The 12,875-nt window shown below is 38.6% G+C and overlaps 1 non-coding gene across 1 annotated transcript; it reads left to right on the top strand.

The window, feature by feature from the left end:
• The first annotated feature begins 766 nt into the window (after positions 1-766).
• On the top strand, positions 767-874 carry LOC141523112 (U6 spliceosomal RNA). Its single transcript, XR_012478329.1, has one exon. It is a non-coding gene; the product is annotated as a U6 spliceosomal RNA (small nuclear RNA).
• The last annotated feature ends 12,001 nt before the right edge of the window (positions 875-12,875 follow it).

The raw sequence follows: 12,875 nt of genomic DNA, 5'->3' as shown, positions 1-12,875 counted from the left end.
TGATCTTCTATTAAGATATATCTTCTTCATTATACCTATGCAGTTGATTAATTTTTTTATTTTATCTTAATTTTTTATTAAAGATTTTGTTTATTTTGACTTTTTTTAATTTTAAATGATTTAAAAATTTTTTTATTTAAGGGAATGGGGTGAAGTGACATGCCCAAGGTGACACAGCTAGACAATTATTAAGTATCTGAGGCTGGATTTGGGCTCAGATCCTCCTGACTTCAGGGCCAGTGCTCTGTTATACTACATAGCTGTCCCTGATTTCCTAAAAATAAATATAAAACTTTCTCTATCTATTGTTTTAAAATATAATTTGTTAGATTTGGATCATTTTTTTCCAGTCTCTTGAGAAGGTTTTGGATCTTGATTTTTGTCATATTAGTTAACCCTATTATCTTTGTGTTATTTATAAATTAAAAGAAATAACTTGGGGCCCCTAGGTGGTGCAGTAAACAGAACACCTGCCCTGGAGTCAGGAGTACCTGAGTTCAAATTTGACCTCAGACAATTAATGATTACCTAGCTGTGTGGCCTTGGGCAAACCACTTAACCCCACTTGCCTTGCAAAAACTTAAAAAAAAATAATGTAAGGACTGGAAGCAATCCCTCCCAAAGCAGGAATCCTTCACTTATGGTCATCTAACCTTTGCCAGAACATTTCCAGGGATGGAGAGTTTACTAGAAAAACAAAGAAGAAAAACAAACCAAAAAAAAAAAACAAAACTCAAATATCTCTAGTAGAATCATTGGTAAAGTACTTGCTTTGGCAGCACATACTAAAATTCGAAGGATACAGAGAAGATTAGCATGGCCCCTGAGCAAGGATGACACGCAAATTCGTGAAAAATCATTGGTAAAAATTTTTGATGTGAAACAAGCTTTAATTCTTCCAGGTTTTATATAAATCCATTAATATTATTTGGGTAATGGTTATTCAACTAGTTATGAATCCATCTAATTGGACTAGCATTCAGTCAACATTTCTCCATCTTATCTATAAGGATATCATGAGAAACATTGCAAAATAAGTGCCTCACTAAAATTAGATGTCTTGTGTTTATAACATTCCTCTGATCTCTTTGTTCAGTTCTTGGTGCCATATTTTAAGATGGATATTAGACGGATTCCAGAGGAAGGCAACTAGAATGGCAGGAGAACTTGAAGCAATATTACATTGAGCAGAATCAGGAGAATATTATACACAGTAGCAGCAACATTTTCAATGATCAACTATGATTGACTTAGCTCCTCTCAGCAATACAATTATCCTAGGCAATTCCAAAAAAAAAAAAGGAAACAAAAAATGAAGCAAAAACAAAAAACATATGTTGAAAACTATCTTTACATGTAATTGGAAAAATTAAAATTCTATTTACATGAAAAAATAAAGTTACATAAAGAATAGTTGAAGGAACTGGGAATGTTTAGCTTAGTAAGAGAAGACTTGGAGAGAGAGACATGTGATAGGTATTTTCTGACTAGGAGCAGCTACATGGTGCAGTGGATAGAGCACTGATCTTGGAATCAGGACAGGACTTTGAATTTAGTTTCAGATATTTACTAGCTGTGTAATCCTGGGCAAGTCACTTCACCCTGATTGCCTTTCCTCCAGGGCCATCTCTAGTCATCCTCATTCATATCTGACCACTGGACCCAGATGACTCTGGAGGAGAAAGTGAGGCTGGTGACCTAGCACAGCACCCCTTCACTCAAATCCAATTCATGGGCTTGTCATGGCATCACCTCCATGATGTTGTGGACTTCTTCAAAAATGAAGGACAAAGGGGCAGCTAGGTGGTGCAGTGGATAGAGCACTGGCCCTGGAGTCAGAAGTACCTGAGTTCAAATCCAACCTCAGACACAATAATTACCTAGCTGTGTGGCCTTGGGCAAACCACTTAACCCCATTGCCTTGCAAAACAAAAACAAAAAACAAACAAACAAAAAAATGAAGGACAACTAAAAAAAAGCTCAACCATTTCTGACTGAATTTGAGGCTAGTTTAGAATGACTATTTTCAAACTGTCCATTGGTCAATCAATAAACATTTATTAAGTGTCTACTATGTGCCAAAGTGTCAGTCTAACAATACCCTAGTCTTCCAAAGGAGGAGATTGACACCCCAGGGAAACGCAGTGATTTGACAGAGATGACACTAATACTAAATTTGTAAGATCCAGGAATCCTGTATGAAGTGGAAATCTTAATGCCAAGAATGAATAAAGAGAGAATCTTTCAAACTTCAAGACTCAGAGGTGAATATAGCACCTGTCCAGGAAATAGGAGAGTCAAGGAACTTAAGAGAACTCCTGGGAACTAAGACCAGAGAAAAATTAGAGTAGAGATGTTTATCAGTGGCCTGAGGAAAACCTTTGCATGGGGCTGTGAGATATGAGTAAAAATATTGGAGGATCTATTCAGGAGGCATCTAGCTGTGGACTTTAAGAAATAGCTAGAGGGAAAGCTAGGTGGCACAATGGAGTCAGGTAAACCTAAATTCAAATTCAACCTCTGTCAACTTAATACTTATTTAGCAGTGTAACCTTGGGCAAGTCACTTAACCCCATTGCTTTGCAAAAATAAAAAAAAAAAGAAAAGAAACAGCTGGAAAATTTCAAACATTCTAAGAACATCTTATCCTGACTTCAGAAAAAAATGAAGCAGTAGAATTCATTGAACCACATTGGTAACAAAGCACTGGAGTGCTAATGGAAAAAACGATGATTGAGAACTGGAGCAATAAATTAGAATTTCAGGACAGAGTCTATAGAGTGAGGATGGCTGGTGGGGGAGAAACAAGGAACAGAGTTATCTCTCAGGGAGGAAATGTGGGGGAGTAGCCATTGTAATGGCTTAAAAGAGGAAGTTAAGCCCTGTCAGGGTTCCCATCCAGAGTTACACTAGAAAACACATGGACTTGGACAAGTCTGGTCCACTGGAGAAAGAGGACTCTAGAACTCTCAAACTCAACAATTCCTGAATGATTTCGCTTTGCTGAGGGTCCCTCCAAAAATAAAAGTATAAAGAAAGAGTAATATCCAGACCTCTGGGCAGGATACAAAAGTCTACTAGAAAAGGGAGGGAGTTTCTTAACTGGTTGTCACAGTAGATTTCAAAAGGTGTACCCCTAGTTTTAACCAGGTATGCCTTAATTTATATAAAATTTATATTTGCAAATATTCAGGTATGCTTTTGTTCCTCATTATAGGGATTCATCCTTTACCATGAACAGAAAAAGTTTGAGAACCATTGTTCTACTGGCTTGGGGATAAGTCTTTTCTATGTTCTTGTTCTTTAGTGTTTAAGTAAAACCTATTCCATGCTGATGCCAAGGTGATAGGATCTACAGAGAGCTGTGATCAGTGCTTTCCTGGTTTGTGCTCTTTTCCACTCAGCTGATGGCCACCTACTGGGTTAGAGTCATAAGTTAATATTTCCAGGTTTCATTTGAATTGAAACAGAGGAGCCAGAGAGAAAAAACAGGTCTCCAAAGAGACTTTGGACATTTGTATTAGGAGAGAGCTTCTGATTCAAAGCTTATAAGGATAATAGCAGTCTAATTTATTATTAAAATTTCATATAATCACCATCTTATGCTATAATATTGCTCTAGTTAGTTTTTCAAATCTTGTAAAAAACCTTTTGTTTGTTGTTATTTGATTGAAAGAATGTATATTTTTAATCCTAGTCTTAAAATCCTGCAAAGAATGAGTTTTGAGGCATATAGGACAGTTTTGATATAACTCTACAAAAAAAAATATAATAGATTAGGTGACTGAGGTGGCCAAGAAAGTATCATCCAGAATTGGTAACACAGGAGATGCATAATGACAAGGGTGCCCCTAATTCTTTAAATTAAAATAAAAAAATAATTACTAAAAATTCATAAAACTGATGGAGCCAAGATGGCTGAATAAAGGTAGGGCCTTCCTTAAGCTCTCCCAAATTTTCCTCCAAGGAATTTTTTTTTTAGGTTTTTGCAAGGCAAAGGGGTTAAGTGGCTTGCCCAAGGCCACACAGCTAGGTAATTATTAAGTGTCAGACTGGACTTGAACCCAGGTACTCCTCACTCCAAGGACGTTGCTTTATCCATTAGCCACCTAGTCGCCCCTATAGGAGACCTTTTGCTGGCCCTGGGTGCAAGACTACTGTGTTGCTCATATGTTATTTGTAGTTATAGTCCCAGGGTTAGGAAGAGCACTAGCATATAGAGCAGGAGTATCTGATCTTTTAGCTCTCTAGGCTACTTTGACCAACAAAAACTTTACTACATACAGAATTCAATACTCATCATGAATAGAATGTAATCCACACCATCAAGGAGTACAAGAACTCAAGCTGTCCTGAATGGAACCAGAGGGCAGCTGAAGCCTGGGGCTGTAGATTGGACATACCTGAAGACAGTGTAAGGGAGCAGGGATCCTAATCACAGTTTCCTAGTGGAAAAGAGCACAGACCAGGAAAGCACTGATCACAGCTCTCTCTGTAGATCATATCACCTTGGAAATACTGAAAATTTACAGATCCCCAGAACTAGCTCTGAAAATAGCCGCATGAAAGACCTGAAGCTTGGGGCAATATCTCCTCTACTCTTAACAACAGAGTCCAACTTTAATTAACATAATGTTAAAAATCAAGAAATAGAATAGAAAAAAATGAGCAAACAAAATTAGAATGTGACCATAAAATGTTATTGTGGTGACAGGGAAGGTCAAAACACAAAGTCAGAAGACTACATAGTTTAAAAAAAGAATCGTGCAAAAGCTCAAAGAAAAATGTGAATTGATCTCAGGCTCAAAAAAATTCTTGGAAGAGCTCAAAAAGGATTTTACAAATCAAATAAGGCTAGAAGAAAGATTGGAGAAATAAATGAGAGTGGTGCATGAGAATCTTGAAAAAGTCAACAGCTGGGTAAAAAGAGGCACAAAAAATACTGAAGAAAATAACTTAGAACAGATAGTTAAAAAAAGGCACAGAAATCTACTGAAGAGAATTCCTTAAAAAGCAGAATTGACCAACTGGAAAAAGATGCACACAGATTCACCTAAGAAAAGAACTCCTTAAAGAGTAGAATTGGCCAAATGGAAAGGGAGGTACAAAATTGGAATGAAGAAAATAATTTCTTAAAAGTTAGAATTGGAGGAGTGGCTAGATGGCACAGTGAATAGAACACCAGCCCTGGAGTCAGGAGTACCTGGGTTCAAATCTGATCTCAGACACTTAATAATTACCTAGCTGTGTGGCCTTGGGCAAGCCACTTAACCCCATTTGCCTTGCAAAAACCTAAACAAACAAACAAACAAATAAATAAAGAATTGGACAAGTTGAAGCTAATGATTCCCTTAGCTTCTTAATTAATAAACAATAAAAGTAAAAATAATTTCAAAAAAAATTTTTTTTAGGTTTTGCAAGGCAAATAGGGTTAAGTGGCTTGTCCAAGGCCACACAGCTAGATCAAAAAATTTTAAAAATAGAAGATAATGTGAAACATCTCAGTGAAAAACAATTGTTCTGGAAATAGATTGAGAGATAATTTAAGAAGTATTGGACTACTACTGAAAATCATAATCAAAAAAGAACATAGATATCTTTCAAAAAATTATCAATGAGGATGGCTAGGTGGCGTAGTGGATAAAGCACCAGCCCTGGAGTCAGGAGTACCTGGGTTCAAATCTGGCCTCAGACACTTAATAATTACCTAGCTGTGTGGCCTTGGCCAAGCCACTTAACCCCATTTGCCTTGCAAAAAACAAACAAACAAAAAAACCTAAAAACCTAAAAAAAAAATTATCAATGAAAACTGCCCTGATATATTAGAACCAGAGCATAAAATAGTAATTCAAAGAACATAATAATCACCTACTGAAAGAGATTCCAAAATGAAAACTCCCAGGAATATTATAGTCAAATTTCAAAGCTTCCAGGTCAAGAAGAAAATATTTAAGCAGCCAGAAAGAAAATTGTCTCTCACACACATGAATTAAATACCAGTGTTCATCATTGATACCAATGTCCTGCTGAAGAATTGAGCATGTGCAAATTTGGAAATTAAAAGCAAATAGTCCCCAGGAGTCCAAAGAGCAATGTGTGCACAGGAAGAAGGCTGAGTTCAAAGGTCAGATGAAGAACTCTAAAGTGGAAGAGACATCTCTAGAGACTTCTTGTAGGAATGCTAAGGTTTATGACCTCAGGAATATTTGATTTTCTTTTCTGCTGCTTCACCTCTCTTCACATGACTCCTGTGAAAGGCTGGGTGGGTGGGAGGGTTTAATTTCTTAGGCAGATATCAGTCAAAACAAGGTTATTGCTTTTTTTTTTAATGAGTTTTACAAGATAGTTGAATAAATAAGGATCTGTAGACCCAGGGAGAAAATACGACTTGTTTGTTTTTGTGTTTCAATCAGGTTCTTCACTGCACACACTTGATAAAAGAGTTCTGTTGGGAAGGAAACAAAGAAAACCTCTAGAAATGAGACTGGCATATTAGAAAAGAGAGTGGGTAGACTTATCTTGCAGGAAGCCTTCATACATTCTTGTTTAAGTAACAGTTTATTCCACAGATCCCTTGTCTGCAAAACTTACTGTTGAAGGTTATCAGCTCTAAGGAGTCTTTCAGGAAATCCTAAAAACTTCCTGTTTAAAAAAAAAGTGAGAAGCCTGTAAGACTGTGGTTTGCTTAGGGGAAATCTTTCTGGCTTGGATCTCTAAGTTTAGCAATGGATGTCAGTGAAGGCTAGATATGGAGTCTGCTCCCTGAAACTTAATGCAATGAACTTCTGAGAAACCTTTTCCAAATCAACCTTGTTTATCTATTTCAAATAGACAATGCTTTCAGAAGACAGTGGTGGTGGTGGTGGTGGGGTGTAGTTCAGTCCTTTGGGGCTACCTGCCTTACACATTTCTGCTACTCCTCACAACCCCTGCCTTTGTCCACATTGCTCCCAGGACCTGGAATAATACCCTTTCTCCCTCTCTTCTGTTGAATTCCTGTCAATCCTTTAAAGATCAACTTGAGTGTGGCTTCCTCCAGTAAGTCTCCCTCAATCCCCTTAGTGAGAAACATCTTTTTACTTGAAATTTCATTCACTCACCACTTTGCCTTGTACCTTTCTGATTTGATGGTTTGCCCAAGGAATTGTTCCAGCCACACATTTCTAGAGGGCACATCCAGGATTATTCTCTGTTTGGGGAACAGCACTTCACCTGTATATGAATCTCAGCTCAGGTATCATCTCTTATGGGAAGATTTTTCTGATTCCTCTAGCTATTAATGTTCTTTCCTACAAGTTTTCTTAAATTTAATTATCTATGCACACATAGCCATTTGTATTGGAGTCTTATCACCATACCAAAGAGAAAGCTGCTTTGGGGCAGAGATTGCTATCACATCTAAACTTTGCATCTTCCCTAGCACTAAATATTAAATCAATATTGTTTGACCTTTGTTTTCAAAGAATGAATACTAATGACATCATGGAGATAGAGTTTCACAGTCTTCAGCCTCACTCTCTCTATTGAAGTCCAACAGCAAGACAAAAATCATCTTCATATCTGACTAAGTTCTAACTTCTCCACCTTCATAGCAACAGGAACAAATTATTCTTATACCCAGGGGTACCTTTCACCAGGGGCAGTCTTCACATGCTTGGGGTAGACACTTCAATTGAGTGAATGGAGTGATAGAAGAAAGTCAGCTGGACATATCATTGGGATACTTGAGTTCTAATTCTGGCTTTGTCACTAATTAACTAAATGGCCTTGGGCAAGTTACTTTTTGTCTTTGGATATCAGTATCCTTGACCAATTTAACAAGCATTTATTGATGATGATATTTATCCTTCATTCTTGAACAAGACCAGGACATCAGGGAGGTGATGCCATGACAAGCGTATGAATTGGATTTGAGTGAGGGAATGCTAGGCTAAGTCACCAGATTCACTTTCTCCTCTAGAGCAGATTGGGTCCCTTGACCAGCTATGAAATGGAATATTTGAATCTTTTTTTTGTTTGTTTGTTTTTTTAGGTTTTTGCAAGGCAAATGGAGTTAAGTGGCTTGCCCAAGGCTACACAGCTGGGTAATTATTAAGTGTTTGAGACTGGATTTGAACCCAGGTACTCCTGACTCCAGGGCTGGTGCTTTATCCACTGAGCCACCTAGACGCACCATGAAACAGAATGATTGAAGACAGCCCTGAATGAGAGGAAATCAGAGTTAAGTGACTTGCCCGAGGTCACACAATTAGTGTCTGAGGCTGGATGTGAACTCAGGGCTTCCTTATTTCAAGGCTGGAGCTCTAGCTTCCCTATGTGACCATGTGTACATAGCCAAAGAAAAAGAAACCTAGTTTTTTTCCTACTGGGGGAACAGGTTATAATGTGCATAAATAATTAAATTTAAGACTATTTGTGGGAAAGAAGATTACTAGCTAGGGAATCAGAAAAATCTTCCAGTAGGAGGTAACACCGGAGCTGAGACTCCTAAACAGGTAATGTGCTGCCCCCAAACAGAGAGGTAGTCCTAGATGTGCCCCCAGAAATGTGGGGCTGGTACAATTCCCTGGGCAAACCTTCAAATCAGCATTCCAAATTCTGAGCTATCAGCTCAAGTTATTGTGCATTCTTAAACAAGATCTGACATTCTCAGTACTGTTTTTTTGTTTTGTTTATTTGTTTTTCCTACTTGTATAAACTGGTTGGTCTCTGCTCTCCCCAAAGGTTTCATGTAAATTGTCTCTCAAGGAACTCCTAACACTATATTCATGTAAATTGTCTCTCAGGGAACTCCTAACACTATATTCCTATAGATTTCTAGAAGCTGGAGAATATCCAGCTTCCATCACAAGGACTATGGCAGGGAGAAAGCAGTTATCTAATAACTGTTTAAAGGTTCCCCCTTAACTAATTTTGATACATTCACTGAACCAATCTCTCTTCTCTCCCACTCTCTCGCTGGATCTTTGCTCTCAATGGTTACTAATTGCTATAGATCAGCTACAGTGTCTCTTGTTGTTGGTTTATTTTGTTATTCTGATTTTTCCATTCAAAGTCCTGTTCCACAGATAGACCAGGCATCCTTGGTATTTCTCCAGATGTCCTTGAGGCAGCTAGATCTCTCTTCCAGACAAAGAGGCAGCATAGACTCTTTGGCCCTTCATAAAAACTTAAAGCCTCAGCCTCCCATATCTTCTCTATAGGGGTGACATTTACTAGGGTTTTTGGGGAAAGCAATTAGCCCCATTTTGGAGGGGCAATTAGCCCCATTTCACTGTCTCTCTCAGATTTCTCCTCTTTGCCCCCCAGCAGGGAATTCTTCTCTCTACTTTCCAGCTCCTCCTTCTATGTTATCTTACTCTAGTAGGATATAAGCTCCCTGAGGGCAGGAGTGGTCTTGTTTATATCCCTGTGCTTAGAGCTTTATGTATCTGAAGATGATGATGATATTTATCCTTCATTCTTGAAGAATACCATGATGTCAGGGAGGTGATGCCTTGACATATGTGTGAATTGGATTTGAGCGAGGGATACAGTGCTAAGTCATGAGCCTCACTTTCTCCTCTGTAGTAATCTGGGTCTACTGGCTAGATATGGATCAGGATGACCAGAGATGGTCCTAGATGGGAGGCAAGCCAGGTTAAGTGATGTGCCTAAGGTTACAGAGCCAGTTAATATCTGAGATCAGATTGAATTTAGGGCTTCAGGGCTAGCACTCTACCCAACAAGCCCATCTAGCTGCCCTAAATCTAAATTTATGTATCTAACATTCTCAATAGAACTTCTAATATGCCCAGGAAAGCAAGCTTGAGGGTCTCTTCTGGTCAAAGAAGCACTAAGATTGGGGCACTTTAACTTTGTTCAGTGTACCAGCCAATTACAGGTAGGGAGTTAGAAGACCTAGGAGCCTCTCCTGGCTCTGCTCCCAGCTGTCTGTGTGACTTTGGACAAATTAATTTCAATTCCCTCACCTTTAAAATGAGATTATGTAGCCTCATCATTACCCCAGTTAATTTTCACCATGCCTCCTACCACTCTACCCTCCAATCCTGGACTTCAAGAAACCATAACTGGAAGAAGCTTAGCTATTATGCTGGGCACTCCTTGGGACCATGAAGCCTCATTTTCAGCCTGGTCATTTTCTGTCCCTCCTATCCCATGGCCTCCCCTTCTTTCCACTTTTCACCACTTGCTCTAGAAACTTATAAAATCAACACCTGCTTTGTTTCAAGAAAGGGCCTATAAATTGGCTACTTTATAGTTCAATTTACCATTTTTGTGACATATTAGATCATAATTCTCTGACCATCAATATGTTATCCCTCCTTGAGTGTAGGGAGTATCTTATTTTTGTTACTAGGTCCCCAGGGCTTATACATATTCCAAAATTCTAGAAGTTAGTTCTATGTTCTCAGTTAAGAATTTCAATTTTAGCTGTCCACAGCTGTACACACTGTCCACATTTTACTTATTAGTGCATGTGCCACCTCGTTTGAGCTGCTAGTAAGCATGACATAGCTGCTCATTATGCTTTTACTGAGGGGAGAAGAATGGGAATATTGAGGAAAACAAGAATCAAAAGGAAGGAGAAAGAAAAATGACCATAAAAATATTGGATGAACTTTAGTCAGAGTTAGAACAGGAATTCAAACCAATTCAATAAACACTTATGATTCCTTCCCCCACTCTTGCTCAAACTCAAGGTAGTTTTCCTGATGGACAGCCCTATGACTTGTATGCTTCCTACTTATGGACAATGATTGTTGATTGGCTGAAAGATACTTTGGGCATCTTTGAAGCTGGTCATAGATTGAGGAAAAGACTCATGGAAGAAGCAGAGAAGGAGGTCCCAGAAAGAGTTGCAGATGTTAGGTGAAGTTGTCTCTTTGATGTATCCCCTTGAATTGTAGTATATTTTTTTTAGGGTTTTTTTTTTGCAAGGCAATGGGGTTAAGTGGCTTGCCCAAGGCCACACAGCTAGGTAATTATTAAGTGTCTGAGGCCGGATTTGAACTCAGGCACTCCTGACTCCAGGGCCGGTGCTCTATCCACTTAGCCACCTAGCTGCCCCTTGTAGTGCATTTTTAATGATAAACACTGCTAAGAAAGGATTCTCTACTTCTGAGAATGTTTTTTTCTCCCAAAGAGCTCATGTGTTCTTGTTTATGTCATTCCTCTACTCTGATCTAGTATTTGCTTATTCTTATAAGGAGTAACCAGAATTAAGAGGGAAGGAGCCAAGTTGCAAAGTAAGCTAATTTTTACTTTCCTTTTGAGAGAGATCAATGAAAAATTCTTCTCAATCTGAACCTCTATCATACACCTATCATACAAAAAGACATTTAGAATTCTAACCCAATATCCTTTTTGTTCATAGGAGATTAAAGGAGAGATCATCTAATCACGGCAATCCTAGATTTTTCTCACTGCCTCCCCATCAGGCTATTGGTCATATACTCTTCACAAAGTTGAAATTTACAGTTTTCATGACAAACAAATCCCAGATAAGAGATTTAACCATGCTACATGCAGGTTAGCCATATCTTTATTTTTCATAGTCCAACCACATAAAGCCTATGTTATTGTAATTATTAAGTAGCTACTAAGTACAACTCACTATGAATGGAATTGGGGATCCTACGACAATACCATCATCCTAACTACTCCCTTTCTGTGGAGGGCACCATTATCCTTTCTCTCAGATGAAATGATAGTAGTAGATGTTTCACCCCTATGAGGAGTTAAGGAGGCAGAATTTCCTTGAGTAGGAAAGAAAATTTTGAGATTCTGGGAAGGAATGAGATCCTTGCATGGCTATAGAAATCCAAGGGTTCCCTTTTTCTTGTGTTCCTCTTGAAAGATTTCCTCCTGTACTACTTTGCAGGTGGAGCATAGGCAACAAGTAACTGTGGTGATAGGGCTGAGCTGTAGGGATTTGGGATTTCCTGGTTACCTTGCTGGGAATAGGTGTGGGGAGGGATCAGAGAGCTATTGCTGTTAGACTGAGGCTTCCTGATCAAGAATAAGAAAAATAGGGGCAGCTAGGTGGCATAGTGGATAGAGCACCGGCCCTGGAGTCAGGAGTGCCTGGGTTCAAATCCGGCCTCAGACACTTAATAATTACCTAGCTGTGTGGCCTTGGGCAAGCTACTTAACCTGTTTGCCTTGGAAAAACCTAAAAAAAAAGAATTAGAAAAATAAAAACTGAATTTGAGAGTAGGAATTTCAGGTGCAAGGCAGGTTGTAGGAGGGAGAATAGGTTTTGCCTCAATGATACACATAGGAGTCAAGTTGGGGAGGGGAGAAGGTGATCCCTCTGGCATTTTCTTTGAAATGTTTTTGAATTTTGAACTGAATTGTATTTGTCCACACACACACAGAGATGTCATTACTTTATGGTGTCTCACATTGTTTCCCTCTGAGTAAATTTTCAGGCCTCCTAGGTTCTCTATAGGAATGAAATAATAGGACAGAAACCCATGAAGACATAACTTAGTAGTTAAGTCAATCAATTAAACATTTATTTATTAAGTGCCTACTATGTGTAATCCTGCAAACATGAGGGAATACAAGAAAGACAATAAACAATTTTTGTTCTAAAGGAGCTCTACTAGGGGAGGAGATACCAATATGCAAGATAAATTGTATGTGTGTGTGTGTGTGTGTGTGTGGGTAATCTCAGAAGAAAGGCAGTAAGATTAAAGATGCTTGTAGGTGGGTCTTTAGCTAAGATTTGAAGGAAGTCAGTGAAGCCAGGAGGTGGAGATAAGGAAGAAGAGCTGTCTAAATATGGTGCCTGGGGAAAGTTATCTAGATAGTTATCTCTGGTCTCTTGCCTATTCCTTTCCAAAGGATACTTTGATTCCTACTTAGAG

Source organism: Macrotis lagotis, chromosome 4 (assembly GCF_037893015.1).
Source record: "Macrotis lagotis isolate mMagLag1 chromosome 4, bilby.v1.9.chrom.fasta, whole genome shotgun sequence".
Lineage (NCBI taxonomy): Eukaryota > Metazoa > Chordata > Mammalia > Peramelemorphia > Peramelidae > Macrotis > Macrotis lagotis.
Note: the sequence above shows the minus strand (reverse complement) of the source record. Positions and strands in the feature narration are given on the sequence as shown.